Raw genomic sequence first — 27,857 nt, forward strand, 5'->3', positions numbered from 1 at the left:
TATTGCCTCCAGGAGGTAAAATGTATTCCAATGGTGTAGATTATAGATCAAGAAAATTACGAATGGCATTTAAAAGCAGTGACCCAATTTTAAAAATGTTGGAAAATGTGTTAAAACAAGCATAAATCTTGATTAAAATGAAGGAGGTATATAAAAATAATTCAATCGTTTTTAACGTGGTAGTAAAGCACATTAGCCACTAAATAAATTCTAATTACAAAGCAACACTTAAGGAAAGCTGTTTGCAGCGATAAATTCGGGACCTGCCCTACTGTTACCTATTGATTTACAAATATCTGCCTGTAATATTTGCCTTTATGAATAGTGCAATTGTAAAAAACACAAAAAATAAACAAAAATCACTTTATCACCTAATCAAGTGTGCAATGTAGCCACACGTAGTCTCAGGTGAGACGTCAACTGTCTTAAGGAAAATACCAAGTTAGATACTATGCTTTTAGCCGAGTTACTGAAAACTTTTATTTTTAAATTTGAACATTTCTGGAGATAGTTTGTAAATCAGGACTTAAGATTACAACAGTGTTGATTTTCACCACTGGTGTCATTAAAGAAAGGAAAGCCCTTAATTCATGAAGAGCTGAGCGCAGAAAAGGGACGTGGGATTTACTGCAGGACTCAGACTCCAACAAGGCTCTTTATGAAGCTGCCCCCCATATCAAGTTACATTACTAGTTGAAAACACAATTCTATTAAAACAGAAGATTGCATTTCAATCCGCTGTAAATCAATACTCGCCAAATATACCATTTACAAGCGGGCCTGACAGGGAACGGAGCATTTAATGGTGATCTTTTATAAGCACAGAAATATATATGGGACAAGTTTTCCAGCCCCGAAGCGAAGTCATGCCTAGAACAAGCGCGCACGCCTCGCGCTGAAAGCAAAACAAACAAGAGCCGTGAAACACTCGTACTTGTGCGCGCGCAGTCTGCTCTTTTTCAAAGCACATACTCGTACTTGTGGCGTACTGCAAGGCGTATGCCGCCACAAGCATGAGTATGTACTTTGTAAAAAGAGCAGCACTACGGCTCAAGGTCTCCTATGCAGTGCTCCTATGCAGTGCATGCGCACTGCGTAGGCGAGATCTAAATATATTCCTTGGTCACTCACCCAAGCAAATGCACATACACAGGCAAACATATTTAGTATCTTCCCTGACTCTCCTCCACTTTTCGCTAATAGGCAGTCACTAATTTTGCAAACTCTCACAAGCGATTGTGCGAAGTTGGTAAAGCACTTCCTAACTGGGGAAACAAGTTCAGATCTCATTGCCGTGATCGAAAGAACTTGCATTACATTTAACAGGTATTTGGTCTGCACGAAGCTGCACTTCTGGTCCTCTTGAGGAGTTTGCTTTTAGCCCATCTGACACCAAGTGTTAAGTGCTTTTTGAGTGATTTCTATAAAGGGTTTCTAGTTTGAAGAGGTTTCGACATTAAACAGGTTCTCCTCACAAAGGCTATGGCTACCAAAAAGTACCCCTCATATTTCCAAATTACAATAACCCAACAGAACAAACTGTGCCCTTCATTACTTGAATTTGCCCCTGGATATCAACGGAGTAGATATGTCATACTTGAGGGTGAGCTGGGAGTGAATGAAAATATTTTTAGGTCTGGTGTTTTTACCCATACCATTTGATTTTACTAAAATGATACATAATCTTTTTGCTTTCAAGGGACTTCAGCCACCCCCTTCTTGTATTGGTCTGTTTCCACATCATTGTCATTTTTCTTCCGCCCACTAGAGCTTACAACATGGGTCCATTAGTTAACCCACTTCAGTCATTGGCGCACTTCACTGTAACGGCATTGTGTACTTTCACAAGGAGCACATGCACAAAGTAGTTCCCTTCATTGCCACGGACTACAACTGTTATGTGTGTTTGTTGAAACAAAAAAATATGTCTTTGCTTATAGCTATTATATATAGCACTTTAATGTATGCACTTTAGAAATAGCAGCAAAGTAGGCCCACGTGGGCAATAGTATGTAACAACAGCAATAGACTTAATAAAGTAATCCATATGCTAGCTGGTGGTCATGAGAAGAAATGCAATATGGTGGAAAACGCAGTATTAGATGTTAAGATTATCAGTTTTAATCCAGCATGTTTACAATCATATGTACCGTATTACCTATTCAGAAATGTCTTAATACTTAAATGTGAACATTGCATACTGTGTGAGCAATTGTACAAATTAAGCAAGATGAAATTACTAATATGCTGCTATTTATAGAAATAATTTGAAATTGGACGCAAGTCTGTTTTCAGTATTTACTATGCACTTGTCACTGTAAAAATGAGAAAGTTTCCGTAACCGCGTCATATGATCAAGGCCTTCAAAGGCCTAAACGCATCATGGAGGAGTGCTGAAATTTTTTTTATGCACAAGCAAAAGTGGAGTCCGTTCCTGTTAGATCCATGCTGAAATGGAACGCAACAAAACAAAGAATTTAAGTTAAATAAATAAATAAATATATATATATATATGTATATATATATATATATATATATATATATATATATATATATATATATATATATATATATATATATATATATATATATATATCCAAAATCCAAGTTTTGCCTGCTGTAGGGAAGCCCACACACTGAAGGTAAGGGTTCAGCTCTTTATTTCACGAAGAGTGCCACGCAGAACAGAACACACTGCATCATTTGTATAATTATTGTTCACCCCGACGCGTTTCGTGCTGGAAAAGCACTTCCTCATGGGCCACAATCTTTGTCTACAGGTCCGGCACAGCAGTTTTAAAGCTACCAACCAGTGTTCGTTCCCCGCCTCAGTGGGCGTGGCTCATACGGCATTCTGGAACCTGTGGTGCTTCACTCTTACCCCAGTGGGTTTCATGCCGTCTGCAGGTATTTTCAATTCGTTTTACCCAAGTGGGTCATGTTACATGTGGGAACTGATACTCCGCTTCCGTTAATTTCTTCGTGGGCATCATCAATGTCCATAAGCCGCCTCGTAGTTTTACGCTGTGGCAGGGCTGCACTGGAGTGCAGCGGGGCTTCACCTGCGGCTCAGGCAAGCCGCTAAACATCCAAAATCCAAGTTTTGCCTGCTGTAGGGAAGCCCACACACTGAAGGTAAGGGTTCAGCTCTTTATTTCACGAAGAGTGCCACGCAGAACAGAACACACTGCATCATTTGTATAATTATTGTTCACCCCGACGCGTTTCGTGCTGGAAAAGCACTTCCTCATGGGCCACAATCTTTGTCTACAGGTCCGGCACAGCAGTTTTAAAGCTACCAACCAGTGTTCGTTCCCCGCCTCAGTGGGCGTGGCTCATACGGCATTCTGGAACCTGTGGTGCTTCACTCTTACCCCAGTGGGTTTCATGCCGTCTGCAGGTATTTTCAATTCGTTTTACCCAAGTGGGTCATGTTACATGTGGGAACTGATACTCCGCTTCCGTTAATTTCTTCGTGGGCATCATCAATGTCCATAAGCCGCCTCGTAGTTTTACGCTGTGGCAGGGCTGCACTGGAGTGCAGCGGGGCTTCACCTGCGGCTCAGGCAAGCCGCTAAACATCCAAAATCCAAGTTTTGCCTGCTGTAGGGAAGCCCACACACTGAAGGTAAGGGTTCAGCTCTTTATTTCACGAAGAGTGCCACGCAGAACAGAACACACTGCATCATTTGTATAATTATTGTTCACCCCGACGCGTTTCGTGCTGGAAAAGCACTTCCTCATGGGCCACAATCTTTGTCTACAGGTCCGGCACAGCAGTTTTAAAGCTACCAACCAGTGTTCGTTCCCCGCCTCAGTGGGCGTGGCTCATACGGCATTCTGGAACCTGTGGTGCTTCACTCTTACCCCAGTGGGTTTCATGCCGTCTGCAGGTATTTTCAATTCGTTTTACCCAAGTGGGTCATGTTACATGTGGGAACTGTTACTCCGCTTCCGTTAATTTCTTCGTGGGCATCATCAATGTCCATAAGCCGCCTCGTAGTTTTACGCTGTGGCAGGGCTGCACTGGAGTGCAGCGGGGCTTCACCTGCGGCTCAGGCAAGCCGCTAAACATCCAAAATCCAAGTTTTGCCTGCTGTAGGGAAGCCCACACACTGAAGGTAAGGGTTCAGCTCTTTATTTCACGAAGAGTGCCACGCAGAACAGAACACACTGCATCATTTGTATAATTATTGTTCACCCCGACGCGTTTCGTGCTGGAAAAGCACTTCCTCATGGGCCACAATCTTTGTCTACAGGTCCGGCACAGCAGTTTTAAAGCTACCAACCAGTGTTCGTTCCCCGCCTCAGTGGGCGTGGCTCATACGGCATTCTGGAACCTGTGGTGCTTCACTCTTACCCCAGTGGGTTTCATGCCGTCTGCAGGTATTTTCAATTCGTTTTACCCAAGTGGGTCATGTTACATGTGGGAACTGTTACTCCGCTTCCGTTAATTTCTTCGTGGGCATCATCAATGTCCATAAGCCGCCTCGTAGTTTTACGCTGTGGCAGGGCTGCACTGGAGTGCAGCGGGGCTTCACCTGCGGCTCAGGCAAGCCGCTAAACATCCAAAATCCAAGTTTTTCCTGCTGTAGGGAAGCCCACACACTGAAGGTAAGGGTTCAGCTCTTTATTTCACGAAGAGTGCCACGCAGAACAGAACACACTGCATCATTTGTATAATTATTGTTCACCCCGACGCATTTCGTGCTGGAAAAGCACTTCCTCATGGGCCACAATCTTTGTCTACAGGTCCGGCACAGCAGTTTTAAAGCTACCAACCAGTGTTCGTTCCCCGCCTCAGTGGGCGTGGCTCATACGGCATTCTGGAACCTGTGGTGCTTCACTCTTACCCCAGTGGGTTTCATGCCGTCTGCAGGTATTTTCAATTCGTTTTACCCAAGTGGGTCATGTTACATGTGGGAACTGTTACTCCGCTTCCGTTAATTTCTTCGTGGGCATCATCAATGTCCATAAGCCGCCTCGTAGTTTTACGCTGTGGCAGGGCTGCACTGGAGTGCAGCGGGGCTTCACCTGCGGCTCAGGCAAGCCGCTAAACATCCAAAATCCAAGTTTTGCCTGCTGTGGGGAAGCCCACACACTGAAGGTAAGGGTTCAGCTCTTTATTTCACGAAGAGTGCCACGCAGAACAGAACACACTGCATCATTTGTATAATTATTGTTCACCCCGACGCGTTTCGTGCTGGAAAAGCACTTCCTCATGGGCCACAATCTTTGTCTACAGGTCCGGCACAGCAGTTTTAAAGCTACCAACCAGTGTTCGTTCCCCGCCTCAGTGAGCGTGGCTCATACGGCATTCTGGAACCTGTGGTGCTTCACTCTTACCCCAGTGGGTTTCATGCCGTCTGCAGGTATTTTCAATTCGTTTTACCCAAGTGGGTCATGTTACATGTGGGAACTGTTACTCCGCTTCCGTTAATTTCTTCGTGGGCATCATCAATGTCCATAAGCCGCCTCGTAGTTTTACGCTGTGGCAGGGCTGCACTGGAGTGCAGCGGGGCTTCACCTGCGGCTCAGGCAAGCCGCTAAACATCCAAAATCCAAGTTTTGCCTGCTGTAGGGAAGCCCACACACTGAAGGTAAGGGTTCAGCTCTTTATTTCACGAAGAGTGCCACGCAGAACAGAACACACTGCATCATTTGTATAATTATTGTTCACCCCGACGCGTTTCGTGCTGGAAAAGCACTTCCTCATGGGCCACAATCTTTGTCTACAGGTCCGGCACAGCAGTTTTAAAGCTACCAACCAGTGTTCGTTCCCCGCCTCAGTGGGCGTGGCTCATACGGCATTCTGGAACCTGTGGTGCTTCACTCTTACCCCAGTGGGTTTCATGCCGTCTGCAGGTATTTTCAATTCGTTTTACCCAAGTGGGTCATGTTACATGTGGTGAACAATAATTATACAAATGATGCAGTGTGTTCTGTACTGCGTGGCAGTCTTCGTGAAATAAAGAGCTGAACCCTTACCTTCAGTGTGTGGGCTTCCCTACAGCAGGCAAAACTTGGATTTTGGATATATATATATATATATATATATATATATATATATATATATATATATATATATATAATATTGTCAAAGACCCAAGACCCACCAGCACACCAAACAATAGTTTTACAAAAAACATGACAAAACAAAATAAACATTGACAAAGCTGCCAGCCAATACCAAGCCAACTTGGCTTTGCCAGTGCTGGCAATTTTGTGCCTTTTGAGTGATATTAGTTTTAAGCCATTTGCAAGTTATTAATACCTATATGTTCTTTTCCTGTAGTGATTTGGCAGAACTGCCAAATAGCATCTTCCTGCACAAGCTACATATAGGTCCAGCCTTTGGCATGAGTGAACTGGGGCCATGCACAGGGCACCAACTTTCAGAGATGTGCACTAAGTTGTCTGCATTAATGTCATGAACAATCTTTCTCCAACCTGAATCCAGTGATTCAGCATACACTGCGTTTTAATCAAAATTTAGTACAGACTCTATGAACCCGTGTTTAACATCTCCTCAAACCCCCTAGTTCCTCTCTCATCTCCTGCCACATACCCACACCCATCTCCATTCACCAACAAATTACCATCAGTTCGAAGTAGCTGTGCTTCCTGGTGGATTTGGATGAGATGTTTGTGGTCAGAGTCCAGTGACAGCTCCGATGTATAATATGTATTCAGTTAGTGACTGACCGATGAATTCAAAAGGGACCGGCTGCTGCCTCATCTTACTCACAAGTAGACTGCAGGAGCATGAATATCGTGGAATATTATTTAATTTGTGGTTTGAGTGAAAAAAGCATGTCGATTGACAAGAGAGGTGTCTGACTTCTGCACCTCCACCCAAACAATGGATACTGACAAAGTGAATGGGAAGTTTTAATCTGATTGGATAGATGAATTGCCAATCTGTTGTTTCTGTCTTTTGCATATGTTGACCGTGGTCATTCTGAGCTACGACCTCGGTGAAACGCAAATAAATAGTAGCAAGTCCGCAATGCCAGTGCCAAAGTAAACAGCAACATAAATTAAAGGCATGTTGAAATGACACACTAAAATTTGGTTATATTTGCAGTTTCCCTGGGTGCTAAGAAGATTTCAAGTGCATTTTCTAGGTCCCATCTCTAAATGCTAGAAAGCTTTAGTGCTGTGTGCCTGTCTGACAGAACATTCTCATATCAGGCATACACAATCTCAAGAGGAATACACACCGTTCAAGAACACTGCTCACTGTCCCTGGGTTGGGCTTCCACCAGCAGAACTCTTCTATGCACACAAGGAAGAGACAGATTAGTATTCCTTCTATGGTGAGGAACTCTCTCCAATGAGTTTCTCATGCATCTCCAACATTCCCATAAGCAGTTAAAAAGTCACCTGATGACTCAGTCTTCTTCCCTCATTCCTCCCCTCCACTGAACTCAATCCTTCAAACCCTATGAATGCATCCTTTTCAAAGCACCATGACAAATGGATACTAGTTGAAATCCATCAGGAAATCAACAAAATATCCTCTACAATGACATACATAAAAGATTCTATTGGGTGTAATATCTGGTCATATTACTCCAGGAATGTCTGCTTACGCTCAATAGCACATATTATAATCAAAGTCTCTTGAGTCTGAATTAAGATAAAAATATATATATATTTCATGTTTACTACATTTCCTTCAGTTTTTATGTCATGAAAATTAATGGTCAATGGTTTTTGTTACTCTGAAGCACAGCAGTGCCAAAACGCACATTCTAAACATTGGTTCAATCCAATGTAATTGAGACATTTTGGTGGACTGTTTCCGAGTGTGATTGCCTGCTTCCTGTTGCTGAGGTACGCCATCAAGCAGTATTTTTAAGCCAACCAGTCGCAGTTGTTTTCCAAATGAAAGCTATGATCAGATCTGGTGTTGATCCACCTCAATCAAATCAGCTTTAGCAAATTCATACATGGAATGAAGGAAAGAACTATACAACCAGAGATGTTGGTCAGCAGACATGATTAAGTTCCTGACTGCTCCTCGGGTTCAACTAAAAGCATCTACTTTGTGCTTCAAACATTCGCGTGTCCATTCATCCATATTAACATCCATTTTAACCTACCTAATAAGCATGATAGATAAATCCATGCATTTGCATGATATTTGCAATCCATGATTGCTTACCATGTACACTCAAACTTAACATTGTGTGTTTTACTGTATCTCAGTTTGTCTTGCTAGAGGCCACAGCCTTCTTGTGGAGACGTTTTAATATTTGGAATTATGAAACTTGCTAGCCCGTCTTGCCCTGGGCCACTTCAGAATAGCTCTGAATCAGCACTGCTTTGTCAGTCTTTAAATGACATCCTACTTACCTGACCAGAAAAGAAATCTGTGTTTTGACATATCCATGGCCATCGAATAAGAACAGTAAAGACTTGAAACCTAAACGGATTCACAAGCTGATTCTGGAAGAAAATGGGAGAAGTCAGACCTATTTACTTTATCAAGGGGCCATCATATCAACATACATAAAACTTACCTATTGTTGTTGTCAAAAAGTCACCAATAACTATAATCAAATCTACATTCTATAGGGAAGCCCTCCAGCCCACACTCCGGGGGTAGATACCATTGCACAGGGGAGCGTCGATGCAGACCGCAGGACATACGAAATTTGGAGACTGCGATTACAGCGTTCTTTCACCTCGGCCACCAACCGGATGTCCAACAAGCGCGTAGACAACTAGGCCTAGCACAGCAGCAGGACCACCATGCTCCGATGGGCAAGGCTAGATTGGCATGGCATGCTTCTCAGAGCTGTATCTGTCAGTGGGAGGATAAACCAAGTAAGTTACTTCAAAGGCTATGCCAGGCTACCTCCTGCGCACCCCCAGTTCCATTAATGGGTGAGGCTGATACCCCTAAGATGGATCTGCCTTGAGGGGTCTACACCAGGAAAGAGGTCATTACAGAGACACAAATTGAGGCGTTTTTATGGGTGCTGCCTCTCAAGTCCCTGTCTCCAGCAGCTCACCAAGTCCTGGATACTAAGCTCACAGGTGAGGAAGCTGTGGCAGATACAAACTTAGGAAAGGATCCGGGCCAAATGGCTTTTCAAGTGAATTTTTCAAAGTTTACATGCCTAAGCTTCGGACGCACTTCCTGGAGACGATATGGTCTGTGGCTGATGCGAGGACCATGCCATTATATTGGTACCATACTGTGACTGTAGTATTTCCTAAACCAGGGTGCCTAGTGGGTGATTCTGCATCATACTGCCTGATCTCCCTCTTCAACTTAGAAGCAAAAATATTGGCCAAGGCTCTGGCAAACAGACTGATTGCCCACATTTAGGATTTAGTCCACCCAGACCAATCAGGGTTTATGCCCCATAGGGTGACCCGCCATAACATACGTAGAGCCTACAATGCATTGGCGATGGTTGATGGGCAGAGGGAACCTGTGATGCTGCTCCTCGCAGACATAGATAAGGCTTTTGATTCTGTGAGTTAAACATATTTGTTCCACCTACTTGGGCACCCCAACTTTGGCCTGCGGTTCCTCTCACACCTCTGAATGTTATATACTGACTTGGTAGCTACAGTGCGGGTCGCGGGGCTAGGCCCGATATCTTCATTATACAGTGGGGCATGAGGCAAGGAAATCCCTTATCCTCCTTGTTGTTTGCCATCGCCATTAAACCATTGTCAGATTGGGTTTGGATGGACGCGGAGGTTCAGGGCTTCGAATGGGGTAATGGACAGTCAGACAGATCGCTTAATATGCAGACTATGCATTGTTCTTTATCAAAGCGCTCAACATGACGGGGACCCAAGCTGTTGCAGATAATGTACATTTTCGAGGAAACTTTGGGCCTCCACCTCAATCCCTCCAAAAGTTGTACGGCTTGGGACTGGGCCCACACAAACTGGACTAGGAGGCGGGTATACAGGTGGCTACGGAAGGGTTCGAATATTAAGGTGCATTTGTCTCTCCGGGTGCCGACATTGCATCGAAAGCCAATGCAGATCCTGTGTTAGCTTTGTTAAATGAGGAGCCAAAGGTGTGGTCAGGACTTCCCCTGTCCTTGACCGGTCGGCCAGCGATCTTTAAAATGGTCTCACTGTCTAGGTTCCTTTACCAACTGCAAAATGTCATGTTTGATATCCCAAGACATTGGTTTTGTAAGTTGAATTCCATTCCAACTACCTTACTATGGGGCGGGGTATGTGACGCATGGCTATTTGGATAAAATGCTTTAAAAAAAAATCTATATTCTAAAAACTCACACATTACAAAGTTTAATAAAAGTGATATTTTTTTGCAATCTCTCTCTCTCTCTCTCTCTCTCCCTCCCTCCCCCCTCCCCCTCCCTCTCCCCCCAAAGGTTAAAGTAAAGATATAGTTCAGTGAAATGTTCAGCAACAACATAACTGAAATTCACCAGCTATACCTATAGTCATCTCAAGCAACTATAATTCATGCCCTATAGGCACTATAACTCGAGTGCCCGCCATGCACAGTTTTCTCATCAATAATTTCCATGCATCTGTTGCAGGGATATTATCAATGGTGTCATAGAAGAGGTCATGAGTGATGTAATATGTTGGGCAATTAGGAATGCATGGTCAGGGAGCATGCAATAGTTAACTTAGGGCACGAGTCATAGTTACTTGAGGTTATTTCAGTGATTTTTTAGAGTTTAAAATGTTACGTTGTTACTGATCATTTCACTGAACTATAACATTACTTTACCTTTGTTTGTTTCTATTTTTTCTTTTACAAGTAGTATTTAATTACCATATGTAATCGCAACTGCCTGCCACACACACTGCATGCAGCAAACTCCATGCTGCACATGGCCAAAGGCTGTGCGCATTGGGGGGTTGGCCACAAAGCTTGGACATAAAGGCAGCCAACCCCACACTGCAGAGGGCCTTTGGTGGTGCATGGCGGGGGTTGGCTGCACGGTGGTAGCCAACCCCACACTGAACAGAGCCGTTGGACATCCAGGGCAAGGGGCCTGCGGCCAACTCACGCATTCAGCCAACCCTGCGCTGTGCACTGCGCTGTGCACTGCTTCAGTCAGGCATGGTGGGGGCTAGGCCACAAGGCGTGGCCAAACCCTGTGGCCAACATTGCACATGGCCGTCAGATGTGTGCGGTGGGGGTTGGCCACAGGACCTGGCCCTAGGGACCCCATCCCACAGGGTTCTTTTTTGCATATTTTTTTTTTTAAAGGAAAGGGGTGGCATGGCCCCCATCCCTGAACCTATTATGGCCCTCAAGCCGTATCCCATTCCCCAGGGCCTTTTTTTATTAAGGGGAGGTTTATGTTTATGTTTAGGTGATTTTGTATAGCGCGCAAATACCTTGAGGTGTCTCGGCGCATAGGATTGTTAGTAGGACAGACAAACGCTGAAGGGCAGTCATTGATTGAAAAGCCAAGTTTTCAGATGTTTTCGGAAGATGGTGAGGGTAGGACTAGATTTGATGGACAGAGGAAGGGTGTTCCAGAGCTTGGGAGTAGTCACTAGGAAACGTTTGCCTCCCCAGGACGAGGTTCTGGTGCGTGGGATTGGTAAGAGGCAGGTAGAAGATGAACGGAGGGGTTTGTTGGGGGTGTAAATAAGAAAAGCATTCCTCAAGAATCGTGGTCCTGAGTTGTGAATGACTTTGTAGGCAATGCAGAGTGCTTTGAATTTAATCCTACTTCTGACCCGCAGCCAGTGAAGTTGACGTATGGCTGCAGTGGTGGAGTTATATTTAGGAATGGCGAGTAGGACTCTGGCTGCCACATTTTGAATGGATTGAAGTTTATGTAAAATCTGTTCTTGTGCATTGAGAAAAAGGGCATTGCAGTAAACCAATTTGGAAAAAATGAGGGTGTGGTAGATATGGGAGTAGCTTCATAATTTTCCTGAGCATGTAAAAGGAGGAGGAGACCACTGTGTTCACGTGATGATGGAATAGCAGTTTGTCGTCGAACATAACCCCGAGGTTTCTGACCTTGGCAACCGGTTCTGGGGCGGGGGGGGCAATTTCACTTGGCCACCAGGTGGAAGACCATCCAGGGGAAAGGTTGCCAAAGGTCATGACCTCGGTTTTGTCCGAGTTTAATTTTAGGCAGTTATTTGACATCCAGGAGCTTATGGCCAGGATACCCTCCTGGAATCTAGAAGCAACCGCTGCCCCGTCCTCATGCACGGCCAACACCAACTGGGTGTCGTCTGCATAGGTGGTTAAACTCAGCCCATGTGCTTTGATGACCCTCCCCAAGTCCGACACATTAATGTTGAATAGTGTCGGACTCAGCGATGATCCCTGGGCCACCCCGCACGGGAGAGTGAAAATGGCCGAGTAAAAAGCACCCAGTTTCACAGACTGGGTGCGGTTAGCCAGGAAGGAAGCAAGAAGGCCCTTAGCCAGGTGGTTAATCCCCAGGGTTGAGACAAGGTCGATAAGGGTGGAATGGTCGACTGTGTGAAAGGCGGCGGATAGGTCTAAGAGTATGAGGACCGCCGCCCCACCTTGATCCAGAATAGCCCTGATCTCGTCAGATGCTTTTATCAGTGTGGTTTCTGTACTGTGTCCCTGCCTAAACCCAAATTGGGTGTCGTCCAAGAGTTGATATTGATTAATATATTCAGAGAGCTGCTGATTCATAAGGTTTTCAAATATCTTGGCCGGAAAGGGAAGGCAAGCTATGGGTCTGTAATTAGCTGATTCTGAGGGATCAAGGGATGGTTTCTTTAGCAGAGGGTTAATTACTGCTTTTTTCCAAATTTCCGGATAGACACCTGTGAGGAACATGGAGTTCAAGTGGGCCACTTCCCCGGGCTTTATTAGGCTATTGAGACCCCGTCCTACAGGGCTATTTTCTAATTAAAGGGGAGGGGGCTGCAACCCCCTCCATGAGACTTATTAGGCACTGTGGGATGGAGTACCCAGGGCAAAAGAAATTCCAGGAGCAGCATTGCATGCCCTTATCCCCTTAAAAAAGATATTGGTCCTGGGGGATGGGGGATGGGGTCCCCAGGCTGAAACCAGCCCAGGGACAGGGGCTGTGTGCCACCCTACCCCTGATGTTGGGCTCCAGGGGATGAGGTCACTGGGGCTGAAATGCGCATGGGGGAACCACATGCCCCTCCCCCCGAAATAAGCTGGTAGGCCCTGAAGAGTGAGGTTCCTGGAGCCATAATCCACCTGGAGAGAGGGGCATGTTGCCGCCCCTCAAAAAAGCCTCCAACGGACCCTGGCCCACCCTTGGGCCGGCGAGCAGAGTTTTAAAAAATAAGCCTCCAACAGGTCCAAGGGGCTGGGGTATCCCTAGCCCTTCCCCTTATGTCTTTTTTAAAAATGTTTTCAGGACACGGGATGGAGTCCTAAGATGACTGCCACCACTTCCTGGTTAAGGTGGTGTCAGCCAATCAAATCTCAGCTTCAGATCTGTCGTAGATTTGCAGAGCTTTGCTTCCCTACATATACGACGTTTGTTTTTGAGCATTAATTGTTCAAAAACTACTGACCAGACTTATACCAAAACACAAAAAGCACCTTTTCTATACCAAGATCGAGCTTTCTGCCTAATGTGGTGTAAATCCGTTCAGTAGGTTAGGTTGTGGTTGTATCTATAGTTCCTATGTAAAATTGTATTGGGTAATCGCATTTTAGAACTGCCTCCATTTTTCTCGGCTCCCACTTGATGGATCACCCCGAAACCTAACTAGAACTACCCAGAGGCGACCACCACTGGGTAATATATATACAGATTACATAAAATATATATTGCTTAAAGACTTTGCTGTAAAAATAGCAAACAGCTTTCTCACTTCCTAGCTCAGCATGGATGACACTGTGCTAGGGCTATGCTTAAAAACACAGCTACAAAAACATACATTTGAGTTCAGCAGATTCATTGTGTCTGTGGTGTTGTAGGGTGCTCCATATAAAGGTGCTCCATATAAAGGAGCTGCTCTTCACCTGAACTGCATCATTTTTTGCATTATTTGTGTGGCACTCTAAGCATGAAAGGGTATTTTCTTGATATTATATATCATGTGCATTTAAAGTACAAAAATATATCTATATATTTTATTTTTTACTTTAAAAAAAAAAAAAGCTCATTTCACACTTCACTGTGAAAAGCTCAGCATACATTTTTGCCACCCAGCTTTATTCCTTTTAGCATTGGGTGTGGAGCAGCAGTTGACCTCTTAAAAAGAGTGCAGTTCTGACGTCTTGAATTCCTGAATTAAGTATATCTTCTAGAAATATATAATCAGCAATATATGGTAAACAAGAAAAGTAATTACGTGTGCGGGTCCAGGTTCATGCTGTCAAAGTAACACTAAAGCAGCACATCAGTGTCACAAAAAGACATTTTGCTTCACATGATGGGGCTCAATCAAATGCAAGTCACCATCTTTTAAGTCTGGCTTTAGCCCAGACCTGTTCATTTATGAAAATTATATGTATAATACATTTATTTATGGAGGCTTTCAGGCAGGCTTTTTCAGCCATTGGTCTGTTATTGTCATTCACATGTTATTTCCACTGACAACAGCATACAGCATACAGCATGGAGCAATGGATTAGCCCACTTCAACCATTGGTTAACTTCACTGTGATGGTGGATGTCTGCATTTCACAAGGTGCACATATGCACAAAAATAACTTGTATTCAGTGCCAGAGACTACTATCACATTGTATGGTTTTTGAGACCCAAACATTTTTTTGCTTTTAGCCGTTTAAAAAAAACTTTTAATGACTTTTAATGACTGTGCAGCAGCTCCCCCAACAATTAAGTTTTAGAAATGCCATGACCAGAGGGGCGTGGCTTGGACGCCGTGCGAGATGGACGGCTAGGTGAGGAGCTCCGTCGCGCCGGGACAGCCTCTTCTGCTTTTACCGATGTGAAGGAAGCCGGACTTCGCCCAAAACACCGGATTTGGAAACCGGAGCATACCGCCAACATGAGGTGTGTTTTTTCCTGCTCGTATTCCGTGACTTTGATGGATTTTTAGCCTGATTAACTCTCCAGTCACCGTAATCCGCCATTTTGTGAACTGCCTCAGCGCCGGCGACTCGCTTACAGACTGGCTCTTCTTTAGCGCCTCTAATTACCGGCCTCACACCAACGGCCACTTACGCGAGTTCGTCTTAAAAGGGGAGCGTTTGGGCGCATTTTATTTCTTTATGCCCCTATTCCACTTAACACCGCTATCCCTCTCCTGTCAAGTGTCCGCCATTTTCAAATCACCGCGACTGACTGCGCACCGCGGTCCAAGTTCATCTCCTCACGCTTCCATGATGTTTACATCTCTCATCTGCGCACTGCCGCCTTATGTTCTCTTCTGCTATCTGTGACGGCGCTGTGACTCGACACATATCTCCTATTCATGTTGTGCACTTCCCTGTGGTGACTGTCTCATGAACACTGACTCCATCATCATTACTAACTTGGATATCTCAGTTACGGGCGCTTGTCATTAGCGCGCCTTATTATAACCGTTCTTCATACTGCGCTGTGCCACTTACTTCATCATGGATTAGCGCCCCCTCATCTAAAGCGCGAATCAACAAACCAGTGCGCCTGCGCCATTAGTGGAACGGTTCATCTTATGCTGCAACTCATTTTTACCTCAGCGCGAGAGGACTACAGTATACCTTCTCGTCCTTTGTCCATCTGATGAATACTTTACATCTATTCACATAATCACTACATGTGCAAGTGGCTTTTCAAACTTGACTTTACCTGTCTGAGGTACGTTATTGGTTACATAAGCCTCAATTTGTTTTTACACCCTCTATGAAAACTCTGGTGGGCTCTTCATCTGGTACACCTAAGTCGAATCCCTCTGTCAAAATGACGACTCAGAAGTCATCCTTGGCTCACTCATCTGTTGGTAAGCCCTCTTCACCGGCTACACCAGGCAAGCGCCTCAAACAAAATTCTCCTACACCAGAGGATAGCCCCCCTGCCTCGCCTATTGATCAGATTTTGGAGGAACTACGAGCAATGCGTCCCTTTATTGAGAAGACGAGTACAGATATGCAGCTTTTGAAAGACAAATGGGAATCCATGGATGCCCGTATTTCTACTGTTGAGCTCCATATTCCTGAACTTCAATCCAACACGCAACGTATTGGGGCGTTGGAGAAGACTGTCCTTTCCCTGCAAAAGCATACAGAAGATTTGGAAAATCGCAATAGGAGGAACAACCTCCGTATTTATAATTTGCCGGAAAATCTTGAGGGTGACAATCCAGTGACTTTCTTTACCACCTTCTTACCGAAACTCTTGGACTTGCCCCCTTCTACAACCATCAGTATACAGAGGGCCCATAGATTGGGGGCGAGAACTGACTCTTCTTCCAAGCCTCGTGGAGTGATCATCCTATTTTTGAAGTACACAGATCTTCTTTTGATTCTTTCAGCAGCAAGGAACAAAAAACAAGTGTCTTGGCAAGGTCAACGAGTCTACTTATCCCAAGATGTATCTAATGTTACTGCCTCCAGACGTAAAGAATTTCTGGCTATGCGTCCATCTCTACGTTCTATGGGAGCAAGATATGGCCTATTTCACCCTTGTACTTTCAGAGTCACCTATCGGAACAAGACTTGGTCATTTCAGGAACCTGGAGAACTACGGAACTTTCTCCTCTTGCAAAATGAAGAAGGAATGGATGCCTCCTCCTCTGCTTCGAACAGTGGCTGAGCTTTGACTTTTGTTGTATTCATGTCTTGTTCTCTCATAACCTTTCTCTGATTACGTGCTCCTTTCCGTATTCCTTACTTTATCCTTAACATCCTTTTTTCCCCTATCTCCTCTTTGATTGTCTTTCTCTTGCATCTCTTACATTTATTTATTCTTCCTCTCTGTATTTCTAGCTCTACGTTTAAGTCACTTGTTTCGTATGTCTGTCAATAATGTTTTTCTTTTTTTCCCAGATGGATATTTGTCGGACGCTTCCTTCACCACTTTGTCCCGTCCTGTATTCCTTTTGTCCGGTCTTGGCGTGGTCCTGCTCCCGACCCTGGTTCGTCCGTCTTGTAGCGCATCACCACCTCCCCACCTTCCCCTTTGTGTACTTCCCCCTCCAGGTATGTTCAATACAGTCATCCTTTTGGATTTGTACTGTCTTCTATGCCTTCTCTCTTTTCTTCTTTTTCCTTCCTTTGCTGCTCTTTTCTCTCTTTTCCTATCCTTCTCCCTTTCTCCCTTTATTTTTCCTTTTCTTTTTCATCTTCTATCTATCCTTCCTTCTACCTTTTTGATGATCTATATGGTTCTTATTTGTCTACAGTTTGAATTACTTATTGTACAGTATGTTGTTGCATTCTTCAATTTTGATCAATTTACTGCTCTTTCACCTTCAAAGTTGTTTCATGGAATGTGAAAGGATTTAATCACCCTATCAAAAGGCATAGAGTACTTTCACATTTATCTTCTTTCAATCCAGATATTGTTCTTATTCAAGAAACCCATCTCTCAGATATTGAATCCTTAAAACTAAAGCGTTTATGGGTTGGCACTGTTTTATTTTCTCCTGCTTCTCAAAAAAAGAATGGGGTGGCTATCTTGGTTCATAAACGCCTCCAGTGTAAAGTATTGTTAGAAGAAAAAGATGATGAGGGGCGTTGGATCTTGGCTAAACTACTCATTAATGCTATCCCAATTACTGTATTCAATGTGTACGGACCCACAGGTTTTGACTCCTCCTTTTGGCCCTCCATTACAGCGAAATGTATTCAATATAAAGATGATTCTTTCCTACTGGGTGGAGATTGTAACCAGATCATTGACCCCTTTTTAGACCGTAAATCTTCTGTTCGTTTTTCCCCTCACAAACCACATAAGCAATTCCTTGACACTATCACTCAGACACATCTTGTGGATTCATGGAGACTCACTCACCCAGACGTTGTGGATTTCTCCTTCTTCTCTTCTCCTCATGCTTCTTTCTCTCGTTTAGACTACATTTTTCTATCTTCATCTCTTTCTCAACACCTTATATCCTCTTCTATTGAACCTATTGTTATCTCTGACCATGCTCCTATTATTACTGTCTTTGACCTTCTTCCACCTACTCCTAAATCCTCTCGTTGGCGTTTCAACCCTTCTCTTCTTACTGATCCTCTCTTCCCCTCCTCTTTTCGCTCTTTCGCTTCTGAATTTTTTCAACTCAACTCTACACCTGATACCCCTCCTCATATTCTTTGGGATTCCTTCAAGGCCACAGCCCGAGGTTTTATTATTGATTTTGTCTCTAAGAAGAAGAAACAATTCCTTCACAAACGTAAAGTTACCCTTGCCCACATTAAATCGCTGGAACATCAATTCTATACCTCCTCTAATAAGCATATGTCTCCTGAACTTCTTAAAGCTAAGATCGCTTTTAACAAGCTTACTACAGACTCAGCCTCCTCTTTTCTCCTCAGGAGCAGCGCACGATACTATGGAGGCCGAAATAAATCTGGCAAACTATTAGCTAACTACCTCAAATCGCGTAAGGAACGAACTCACATAGACTATCTATTCCCCCTCTAATGTTCTTTTACATACAAATGCAGAAATCCTGGAACAATTTCATTCTTTTTATGAATCTTTATACACGCCTGAGAACCCTCCCACCCCAGACCTTATTCAATCCTATTTTGACAACCTACCTACACCAGATACCTCCCATCTTGATTTTTCGTCCGTTGATACTGACCTCACCATCTCTGAGTTGTCCACTGCTTTATCCTCCCTCACTAAAGGCAAGACTCCAGGACCTGACGGCTTTCCAGTTGAATTTTACTTACATTTTTCGGATCTCCTTTTACCTAAACTTCTATCTCTTTTTCAATCTTTTTGTTCTACTGGATCGGCCCAAGGCTCATTTCAGGACGCTACCATATGCCTTATTCCTAAAGATGGTAGAGACCCTAAGTTTTGTAAAAATTATCGCCCTATATCTTTAGTCAATGTGGATTATAAGATTTTTGCAAAATTATTAGCTCTCCGCCTTGACCCGCTCTTACCACATCTCATAGGGAAAGAACAATGTGGATTTGTTAAAGGCCGCCTTACTTCAGATAATTCCAGACTCTTCCTTAATGTGTTAAGTAAAGCCCCCTCATTATCAATTCCCATTGCCGCCATCTCAGTCGATGCTGAGAAGGCCTTTGATCGGGTTGACTGGTCCTTTCTCATGGCTTCTTTAAAATGGCATGGCTTCAACCCTAAATTCATATCTTATATTTCTTTGATTTACTCTACGCCCAAAGCCTCTGTTCTCGTCAATAGTCAATTCACTTCCCCATTCACACTTCAACGTGGAGTCCGTCAAGGTTGTCCTTTGTCACCTCTTTTATTTATTTTAGCACTTGAACCCTTCCTCACCTCTATACGTAACAATCCCTCCATTTCCGGATTCCCTTATGGAGCTCATCATCTTAAATTATCTGCATATGCTGACGATATTCTTTTATTTATTTCAAACCCAGTCACCTCTATTCCCTCTTTATTAAGTGAATTCGAAAAATTTTCTTTGGTCTCAGGTTATAAAATTAATTCTGACAAAACTGAAATTCTTCCGTTAACTAAACTTTGCCTTCCCCACTTCTTTACGGCTACAGGCTTTGCTTGGAACTCTAAGAAAATTAAATATCTTGGTGTTCTTTTTTCTAACTCTATTTCCTCTTCTATTCAACTCAACATGAATGCAGTTATCTCTAGAATAGAATTATTACTCGCTTCCTGGAATCCTCTGTTTCTCTCCTGGTGGGGTCGTCTTGACTCCATCAGGATGATGATTGCCCCAATTTTGATTTATTTATTATCCATGCTTCCAATCCGTATCCCTATTTCTTATTTCCGCCGCATCGATTCGGTTTTGTCCAAATTTCTCTGGAAACAGAAAAAGGCTCGTATTTCTCTCTTGCGCCTCCGTAAATCTAAACTCAATGGTGGAACCAACTTCCCAGACTTTCGACTTTACCACAAGTCTTTCTCACTTCGACAAGCTTCCCGCTGGCTCTCTCAGGAAACCTCCCCTTTTTCTCCCCTCTGGCTCTCTGTCGAACAAGAGTTATTGCTTCCTTACTCTTTACAAGAGGTTATCCGCTTCACTTCTAAAGCCCCATGTCTTAATCCCCTTTTATTCAAACATACCTCTTCTCTTCTACGACCTTTAGTCTCTTCTGCCCAGGTCACTCAGGAATCCTTCCTACTATTACCTATATGGTATAATTCACTCATACTAATAAATAACAGACCTATTGCATGGCCCTCATGGAGAGCGAAAGGTATCATCTGGGTACGTCATCTGTTTGATGGCTCATCCCCCTGTTCGTTTCCCCAACTCCAGTCTCAATTCCGCTGCCCTCCTTCTTTTGCAAAAAAATTCCTCATTCTTATGGAAACCATTTTAGAGCGCTATTATTCTCTTCCGTCTGAAGACCTGCCAGCCTCACCTCCCTCTTTACTTACCGTCCTCTCTACTGTTCCTAAAGCTTCTCTTATTTATCGCCACTTCTCCGCCCCTGATCCACACCGTCTTAAATCGAAGTTAGAATTGTCTTGGGAGGAGGATTTGGGCTCTTTATGGTCCACTTCTCTTTGGGACAAAATATGGGCCAGATCTTTGAAGATTTCCCGCACTGCCTCTCTCACTCAATCCCTATTTTTCTTCTATCACAGACTCTACCTTTCTCCTCTTTCTATATCTCGCTTTCACTCCACTTCTATCCCTACTTGCTGGACCTGTAACGCTCCCAATGCAGATCTTTCACATCTTTTCTTCCTTTGCCCATCAGTTCGCGTTTTTTGGACTCAGATATTTTCTCGCCTCTCCTGTATTTTCAACATCTCTCCCCAGTTCTCCACTACCACTGTATTTCTAGGTAGCCTTTCAGATGATCTGGATCTCCCTCCACACTCTCAAGGCCTTTTTGACCTCATGTTAGCCCTTGCATTACAACACATTGTATCTAACTGGAAATCTTTGAACAATTTGTCTCTAAATTGTTGGTGGAATCTAGTATGTCAATCACATAGACTTGATGTTGCCTTTGCCTCCTCCTGTAAACCCCCCCGCAATGTTGAACTTTATTGGTTACCTCTCACTTTATATTTAGATCAATCTGCCAAAAAGATATATTCTCCAGTTTCCTCGGATAATTTCAAACCCCCTTGAATACATGTACTCTGCCTGCAGTTTTATGATATTTCCATTTCACTATTGTGATTTCTCTTTTTATCGTTATACTTGTTTCCTTTTCGCTAAAGGTTCTTATTTCAAGTAATTGCTAAATATTACGTATTTTACTGTACTCTTTTGATTACATTTATTGAATTCTCTATTTTACTCACTCCTTATCCTATTACCATGCTTTTATTTACCTCCCTCCCCTCCCCCTCCTTCCCCCCGTAAAATAATTCCAAATGCTTGGTTTTTTCACTGTGATATTGGCTGCCTATGTTTAATTTATCCCAATCTTTAACTTTTTCTAATTTTTGCTGATGTCACCTTAATTGTAATATCTGATTTTATTCTAATAAAGCTTTCAAACATAAAAAAAAAAAAAAAAAAGAAATGCCATGACCAAATAACACAAGAGCTGATAAATCAAAAGGGCATGTACCCAGTGCTAGATCCAGTGTTTGTTTTGTTAATTGTTGTTTTTAGCATTGTTATTGTGACCAGCAGCGTGATTGTGGCTCTTGTTGATAAAAGCCCCAACAAACAAGTTTCTATATCTCTATTTAACAAACGCCCATTCAATTGCATTAAGGGAGAAGCTTTCTGATGCTCCACTCCCAAACATCTCTGCTGCGCCCTGCCGCAGAAAGCTTGTTTGTACTTCAGCACAGAATGCCACTTGTTTCACTGATGCACACTTATAGATAAGAGGACTGTTAGCAAATACCATTTCAGTCCTCAGCTTCAGCCTGAACCCTTCTCTCTCCCTATGTTCAACTCCAGAACATTCAGTGAACCCAGTGCGCTCGCTATGGAGGTGACAACCTGACAGGTTGCTGTTTGTTGCACATACCATCTACCTATCGCCTAGTAACTTGACACCCCACCACTACAAAATGGAGTAGCAACTAATTGTGAAGACCAATCATTTTTGCAACTGATGATTAATCTTTCTCACAAGAACAATTCACAGGAACTAACCTTATGACCAATAACGGAACCAGGGTACAAACTGTAAACAAACAAAAGGTTTTTCTTATATAATCACATAGAAAAAGTCTATTTAAGAGCAGACAGCTCAGTACGCAAGGTACAGTGCTGTGCAACATTTACAATGATGCACATGTATGTAAAGGCGGGATGGCTCCAACATTCCATAGACACAAAACCCTCTGAAATGTATTCACTGGTTCCTGTCTTCAATGTAATTGCGCAACAGACAATTCCTTCTAAAATTGTCGGCGTTTCGACCCTACATACAATTTACAAGGGTCTCCTCAGGACAAGACGTGCTGTCTGGCACATCACCCATCAGGGCAAACAAGTAGAGAGACTAATTTACAATGTGCATCAGACATGTCTGTTCTAATGAAAAATGTACTAAATAAACCAAGACCTACCTCCAAACAGTGTACATTGTTCATGTGCTGGGGTGGTCAATGATAGTAGATATCTGGATCACCACTAAAATAGATAGATAAATCATATTACGTATTCTGAAATGTGGGTACTACTGCCTGCATCTCATATCTAAAATACACATCCATGTAGGGGAGATCAAAGCATAACTATGTGACAAACTAAATGGTATATTAAATCATAAATGTTCACATGTTGTAGTAACTGATGCCCATAACCAATTTCATCATAATTTAGTCCTATAAATAGTACTGGTGGGCAGAAACCCCAGTAATGTGAACACAGGTAGGAAAACCCATCAGGATCGGACACTATTGAGTCCTACTCTTCTACTTCATAATGAAATAAATCCCAATCCAGTTACCACTAAAAAGAACCCAAATGCACCCTCACCTTCTAATTGTATAGACATATATTGTCTATCACACCCCAAAAGGTGTTGTGTAGGAGCAGCGCAGACAGTTCAGCACGTCTGCATGCAAGCGTTTCTAAGACATACAGGATGCGCAGGGAGAAGCATGCTCTATTTCCTGCAGTCCTCTTTAAGGACTGGACTGCTAACTGCGGAGGCCATATTGGGTGTGCTGACTACCTAGAAATCGAGTATATACATAGCACACCACCAAATTTCTCAGCCATACTTGAAACAAATAGAATATAACCACTGTGGATCGCAGTCTTCCGTCTTGATCAATAATAGTACATACTCCTATTCCATGGACCCCCGCATTGCTATCGACAATATCCAGGACAAGCTTACACCATTTTACTTGTCATATTCATGATCCTATTCTCATGTGTTAGCATCGTCTAAATCATTCACACGCATATGTAGATAATATGGCCAATACAGATGTATGATATTGCTGTATCACTTTGCCTATAGGATCGCATGTCGTGCACAGTTGGCAAACTGCTTCATAGCATGAAAATGTACTTGAGATGGTAATATATATTTATGATCCTATTGTCATATGGTGTAACTGGTATTAGTCGTTCAGACAAACATGCAGCTATTCAAGACAGTATAAATGTAGGATCTTACGGTCTTCAGGATATTATATCACAATCAGTTGCAACATTGTATCATTTCATTAAGATGTACTAGAGAAGATAACAGTAGCGATCAAATCTCTATTTCTGCATTTCATCATGACACATCAGCAAACATGGAACTTTCTAGATAACTTAACCTAGTGGCCTGGTCAACACAGAGTATTGGAGGGAAAACATAAGTATATACAGGCTCCTAGGGTAAAGTAGCTGCAGTCCCTCTCTGTTCACATATATCAGTCTATCCTTTTTATGTGCTTTTAAAATGATCTTGAGTCGCCAATACATCTTGTAGGTTCCCACCTCTTGTGTCTGGTCTTACTGCTTCCAAGAACTGTCATCATAGTATTTATCCTCTGTATGTTGTGCCTCCCTGTAATGTTTGACTAATGGTGCTCGTTCGGTTTTGCATCTAATGTGACTTCGATGCTGACAGATTCTCAGTTTAACCATTTGTGTGGTTTAACCTAAGTAAATCAGTTTACGCGGGTATATGAGAAGGCATACAACAATCCTGTTACAATTTGAGAGACTTCTTAATTGAATTCTAACTCCTGCTACTTCAATTTTTTTAGTGTCATTCTTGAATTTGCCAACCACACAATTCCCACACCAAAAATGGCTGATAACAGGTTGTAAACCCCAAACCTGTGTTATGGCCTCTGTTAAAATAGGGTGGACTTAAGAAGTTTCCTGAAGCGCAGATAGTCAGGACATTGCATCAGGTGTGTGGGAAGCCGGTTCCAGTACAGAGGAGCGAGGTAGGAAAAGGATTTCTCACCTAGTCTTGTTTTCATAACCCTGGGGACTTGGAGAGACGATTTGTTGCCTGACCTAAGAGTCCTAGAGGGGGCATAGGCTTGAGTTTCCTGGAAATAGAGAGGACCTTTATTGTGCAGGGGTTTATAGACTGTGCAGCAGACCTTGAATTTGAAGTGCTTGCGGATTGGAAGCCAGTGAAGTTTGTGGAGCAGGGAAAGGGAAGGGGTTGAAACTGAGAATTTGTGGCGAGTCACGCAGCGGTATTCTGGACCACCTGCAACCTCCTGAGGGATGACTCATTCGCAGAGACCAGGAGAGCATTGCAGTAATCGGGACGGCTCATACCCATGGTCTGAATGAGAGTTTTTCGGGTATAGTCTGGCAGGAGAGGAAAGACTTGTCGGAGCAAGCCCAACACATAGAAGCAGGTGCTGGCAGTGTGGGCAGCATGCTACTTTAATGTTAAGGCATGATCTAGGTGAATGCCCAAGTTTTTGACTGGGATTTAAGGTTAGGAGTGCCGAGAGCTGCCGGCCGCCAATCTGGGGTCCAAAGAAGAGGGGCAACTCCAAAAAGCATTATCTCCGTTTTTCCTGCGTTACGTTGGAGAAAATTACTTTTTATCCAGTCTGATATACCAGTCATTCCTTCAGAAAAGGTGGACAAAGCCGACGAGGAGGATTTGTTGAAGGAGAAGAGGAGCTGGGTGTCATCAGCATAAGAGATGGGCAGGAAGCCACAGGACCTAAGTAGGTTGGCCAAGGGGGCAATGTAGATGTTGAACAATGAGGGACGCCCTTGGTCAGTTCCATCGTCTTAGACCGAAAAGGTCCTAAATTGATGGTCTGAGTACGGGAGCACAGGAAGCTACTAATCCACTAAAGGGCAGGTCCTCTACGTCCAATCTCCTCCAGTCTCCTAAGCAAAATCTGGTTTGGCACCGTGTCAAACGCGGCAGAGAGGTCCAACAGCACAAGAATAGTGGAGTGGCCACAGTCTACGGTCAATATGATGTTATCCGTGACCTCCAGTAGGGCCAACTCCGTACTGTAATTGGGCCTAAAACCAGATTGAGAGAGGTCCAAACAGCCATTGTTTTCGACATGGGCGGATAGATGTTGATTAATATATTTTTAATGGGACGATGCTTCTCTGGATCAGATTCCAATATTTTCCTTATAATATCAAGGGTTGTCCGCTGTAGTATGTTGGTGTACAGTGATTTTATGTTGCGTGCCATCAGAATCTGTGTCTTATCATCAAAATCACTATCCTCAATAAGATTTATAAAATCAATAATGCCTTTGAGATAGGAAATGATCTTAGGTACGTATGGTTTTATGTAGTGATCTACAAATTTGCATAATGGCTCAAAGACTAAACCATATCCTGAGACTTTTGGTCTCCCAGGCGATTCTGGATTGCTTTTGTGTATTTTTGGCACAGTGTACATAACCAGTGTCTTTGTGAATGCTTCGTTCAAAATGCATATTTTTTCTCTATAATTATTCCCATGTTAAGGCCTATATCCGTGATGCTCCAAATAGCTTCATGGATATCTTTAAGGGGATTCGTTACTAATCTGATGTAATGTTTTTGTTTCCTAAATTGTCTCTCAATTACTTGTGTAATAGTGTCTTGTGTCACTATAGCTCCACCTTTGTCAGCAGGTTTTATCATGATCGGTCTATTCTTGCAGAGATTCAACAATGCTCTCCTCACTTCTTTAGATTTATTGTAATGTATGTACTTATTTTCCCATTCTAATGCCTGGACTTGTTTCATAACAAGATCCTCAAATGTTCGTATTTCCGCAGCCATCAAACAGGGGTGGGGAGGGTAAAAGGTGGAGGGCAATCATAGGCCAGTGTCGATACTCCCATCAAAATTTCGTTTGTCCTTGAAAAAATTCCAGAGGCTAATGTTCCTAAAAAAATTATAGATCTCAGTTTTTATCTTGAAAATATTGGGGTGTTCTGTTAAAACTAAGCCTAAACCGTGTTCAAGTACCAGCCTTTCATCATGATACAGTGTGTAAGATGAGATATTAAATATAGGAGAGGTGCTAAAGCTAATCAACATTATGTCTACCATTTGTACATTTGATTACTCATCTGCCTCTCCCCTGGTTGATATTGGCCCTTGAGCCATCCTATGCCTTGCCCATGAGGACCTATATAATACCAACTATTTTGTAGTACCATATGAGAAACCAAGGGCAGGCTACTGAGGTTTAGAACATGGCCTAGGTAGTCCTTGTATCTTAAAGAAAAAAAGAAAAATAACAGGGAAATCAAAGTAAATTCAATCATTAAAATCCTCGGTTGTTCTATTTGTGGGAGGTTTACCAAGTGTAGCTGTTCATTGTGGACCATACTATACTCATTGTAGGCTTCTAAAGAATATCAGGCATGTAAAAGATTGAAATGCAATAAGTGCAGATAAGAAATTGACGGTTCTTTCAATTATGGAATATCTGGGGAGAAGTACATTTTTGTATTTAATTATTTTCAACAATATTGATGGGGAAAGAGTATAAATGTGTAACATCCTGAAGAAGGTGCTTTTAAGAAGGTTTTCTGGCCACTGAAACATCTCGATGATTAGAAAGTGACATAATCCACCAGCACTGCACATTGGATATGAGTGATCAATTCATGATTGCACAATAACATATATGTTGGATGTGTACAATTTTAAACGAGTAAAATATGAGCCTTTTCCTGTGTTAGATGTGTATTTTTATCTTATCTAAAATGGATAGGTGGATGATTTTTATGAAATGAAATAAATATTTAATTAATAGCTTTGGAATTTTATGTGGGTTGTATTCACAGTGCTTTCAGAATATACAATCCTGTTAGTGTGGCATAAAGAAGATGAATATAGTTGAATAGTGAAGTGAGGAATGGTGGTTGACTGGAGATTAAACACAACTCTAACCTGGGGAAAATGTGTTTATTTTGATTGAAAGGAAACTATACATGGATCATTAGTGGTCATTTATAGACCTTGACATGGAAGTGCATATGGGGCTGTGTGCTGTATGCTGTATAAAATGTTGTGGATAAAACCGTCAACACCTGAACATATCCGATGATCCAAGTCTTCAGAAGCTTTCTGAAATTCAACAAAAACGGCTCTGCTCCAAACTTCAAAGTCATTCTATTTCAGAGTCCAGCTGCAGCAACGGAGAACGCTCTGCCTCCTAGCACGGCGACAGTATATAGGCACATTAAGCAAAAAGACCTCAGGCTACAACTTGATTTGCAAAACAAAAATCTTCTACAAGGAGGGTAGCAGCAGGTCATAAAGTGATTTGTGCACCAGGCCCAGTGACTTGACCATTATTCTTTGACTTACAGGAAGCCAATGTAATTCAGCAAGTCTGGGGACGATTAATCCAATTGCTTGCGATTCAGGATCAACCTGGCTGCTATAT

At 42.9% G+C, this 27,857-nt stretch overlaps 1 protein-coding gene across 3 annotated transcripts in view; it reads right to left on the bottom strand.

The window, feature by feature from the left end:
- Positions 1-27,857, bottom strand: part of LOC144772966 (F-box-like/WD repeat-containing protein TBL1X) — a 952,308-nt gene that overhangs the window by 649,568 nt on the left and 274,883 nt on the right. The window contains exon 3 of one of the 3 annotated variants that reach the window (XM_078657677.1): positions 22,582-22,645. The exons of the other annotated variants lie outside the window; for them this stretch is intronic. The gene's annotated coding sequence lies outside the window, so the exon portion shown is untranslated. The remainder of the gene's footprint in view (positions 1-22,581; positions 22,646-27,857) is intronic. 3 annotated transcript variants of the gene reach the window in all.

The sequence above is a fragment of the Lissotriton helveticus genome, chromosome 8 (assembly GCF_964261635.1).
Source record: "Lissotriton helveticus chromosome 8, aLisHel1.1, whole genome shotgun sequence".
Classification (NCBI taxonomy): Eukaryota; Metazoa; Chordata; class Amphibia; order Caudata; family Salamandridae; genus Lissotriton; species Lissotriton helveticus.